General features: G+C 60.5%; 1 long non-coding RNA gene across 1 annotated transcript in view; it reads left to right on the plus strand.

The window, feature by feature from the left end:
- The first annotated feature begins 777 nt into the window (after positions 1-777).
- LOC105295111 overlaps positions 778-2472 on the plus strand; it is a 21350-nt gene continuing 19655 nt past the window's right edge. The window contains exons 1-2 of the long non-coding RNA XR_896127.2: positions 778-1010; positions 1812-1887. This is a non-coding gene — a long non-coding RNA (uncharacterized LOC105295111). The remainder of the gene's footprint in view (positions 1011-1811; positions 1888-2472) is intronic.

Consider the following 2472-nt stretch of genomic DNA (forward strand, 5'->3'; position numbering starts at 1 on the left):
TAAGCATTTACAGCTCCCGGGAGCAGAGGGGCTGCCTGAAGCAGGGTCAGGACCGAGGTCGCGGTCTGTGTTTACACTCTGCCTCCCCATCTCAGCGCTGACAAGTCACAATACGGCTGCTCCGGTTGCGCGCGGGAGCGGGGGGCTCGCGCTGTCCACCCGCTGCCAGGCGAGGAGGGCACGCGCGGTCCGGGCCAGGGACGTGCTCCCGAGCCTGGGGCCCCGCTTGCGTGGACCGCGCTCCCAGGACTTAGTTTTCTGTGCAAACCCGAGCAGATTAAATAAAGACAACCTCGCACTTCTAATCCTTGACCGCAAACACTGCCGTTTCGGTTCCCCGAATTTCTGAAATTCTTGGCTCGGGACTCCAGGCGGGGAGGAGGAGGGTGCCAGCCTGTAAAAACTTCCAAAGCAGAAATCCGAGCCGCTCCCGCCCCCGGCTCCCAGCGACACCTGGACTCAAGGGAAGGGGAGCAACTGGAGGAGGAGGGGCGTCCCCACGGGTAGGGGCGCCCCCCAGGGGTGGCTCTGGGTGGTGGGTCCCAAGCCTGGCCAGCTCAGGACTAGCAGCTGAGTTCAGAGCCGGGACGCCCCCCCCCCTCCGCCCCCGCCCGTGTCTATTTAGAGCCCGGCCCCGAGCCCAAGGGATTCTGGGACATGTAGTCCGTCCCGCCGCCCCGGGCGCCGCCGCGACCCCGGCCGCGGACTACATTGCCCAGGGAGCCACGCGGCCTATATAAGGCACCAGGAGCCGCGTCCAAGTGCAGTAACCATGTGGCTGTGCTGCTGAGGCGCGTCCTCGGGCTCGCGGGGCGGGAGGCGAGGAGGAGGTGGTGCCGGAGGAGGAGGCGGAGGGCGGAGAGCGAAGCCACGCCGAGAGGTGGTGTGGGCGCTCCGCTCCCAGCCTAACGGAACGAGCTCCCACTTCGCGAGCATGGGACGACACAGCGGCCGCTGAGCCCCCTCCGCGCCCTGCTCCCGCATACCGGCGCGGCTCCCCGGGCACCAAGGTAGCGGCTGCGGCCGGGCGGAGGGCGCGGGGAGTTGGTGCTGTCCCCCCCGCCCCCCGAAGCACAAGTTTTTGCCCCGCTCTTTGGGAGTTCTCGGTGGATTTGCAAGCGCTTGCATGCATTGGGGGTTCTTCAACTGAGAACATTTTTTTTTTTGTGGGGGGGGGATTCGTTTGAGGTGGAAAAAAAAGAAAACATTCTCGACTCCAGTGACTGGCTTTGAGGGCTCTCCGTGCTGGACCGGAATGGCATTCCCCCAAGTTGGAAACTGTTGCAGCAGCTGCAGGAAATAGGTTTTTTTTGGGGGGGAGGGTTGTGGTTGTGGGGGTGTCACATGTGAGTCCGCCCTAGGAAACCGTCTTTCTTAAAATGTAGCCCTCCCTCGAGTCGCACGGTTGGGAGGATAATGCATGTGCCGGGCCCCGGCGGGGAGGGCTCTCAAAACCCGAAGGACACCGGGGCGCGCCGAGGGTGGACGGAGCTGGCGCCCGGGGAGGATGCGGGCTTGCGACGCTCGTCCTCCGCTGCGGGAAGCAAGTGCTTTGGGATCCGCCAGGCACTTCCCTGAGCTCCAGCCCCGGGCGCGTTCCAGGCTGGCGTGTGCCCAGCCTCACTTGTCGGTTACTTGGTGGAAGTAAGTACGCGAAGTTACCTGTGGTCCGCCCACGTGATCCCACCGACCTGCCTGTCAACTGGAGTTGGGGGGCGGGGGTGCTCACCAGGAAGGAGGTTAAAGAAGGTGGAACCGTGAAATCTGGAGCATAGTTGGTCTCACACGCAGTCTCCTTTCTGAATCCTTAGGAGCCGACTACAGAGGAGCAGGATTCGCACCGCTGGCTGGGCGGACTCTGGCGCCAGAGAGCCTGGCGAGGGTCAGGTGAGTGTGGGAGCCTGCGCGCTGCCCTCAGTCATGAGTTTTTTCCTTAAGCCTGTTTTAAGTCTTTTCTGACGGGCCATGGAGATGGGGAGTAGGAAGCCCCATGGCTGAGTCCCCAGATCTTACTGCCTTCCGTGAGCAGGGGCCAGTCCTGCTCAGCTTTTTTTTGGCTGAGGCTCGGGCCGGAAACAGCTCGAAGGTTTAGGAGAGGAGGGGGGAAAGCCATTAAATTAAGCAATGAAAGGGGTGCCCACTGGCCGACTGAGAATTGAACTTGCCAGGAAGCACGCTGATGACTTAAATTGTGAAGGATGCAGTGCATTTCATCTGCCAAGATATGTAAGCAGAAATCAACCGCTTTCCTCGTTCAAAAATAGTCACTTTCTTTTTTCTTCCTGTGAACGTGTGTTTAATCAGAGTGGGATGGGCTGCAAGAAATGAAAGTGGTTGCTGGCGAATTGAGAGAATTAGAACTTTAAAAAGGGAAGTTAGTTCTCAAAGCATAAGATGGTAGCATCCAGCCGTTGGCCTGAAGCCATCTGAATGTCAAGCAATGTGATGGGTCCCTGTTGCTTAGGTGCCTGT

Source organism: Pteropus vampyrus, unplaced genomic scaffold (genome assembly GCF_000151845.1).
Source record: "Pteropus vampyrus isolate Shadow unplaced genomic scaffold, Pvam_2.0 Scaffold100, whole genome shotgun sequence".
NCBI classification, from domain to species: domain Eukaryota; kingdom Metazoa; phylum Chordata; class Mammalia; order Chiroptera; family Pteropodidae; genus Pteropus; species Pteropus vampyrus.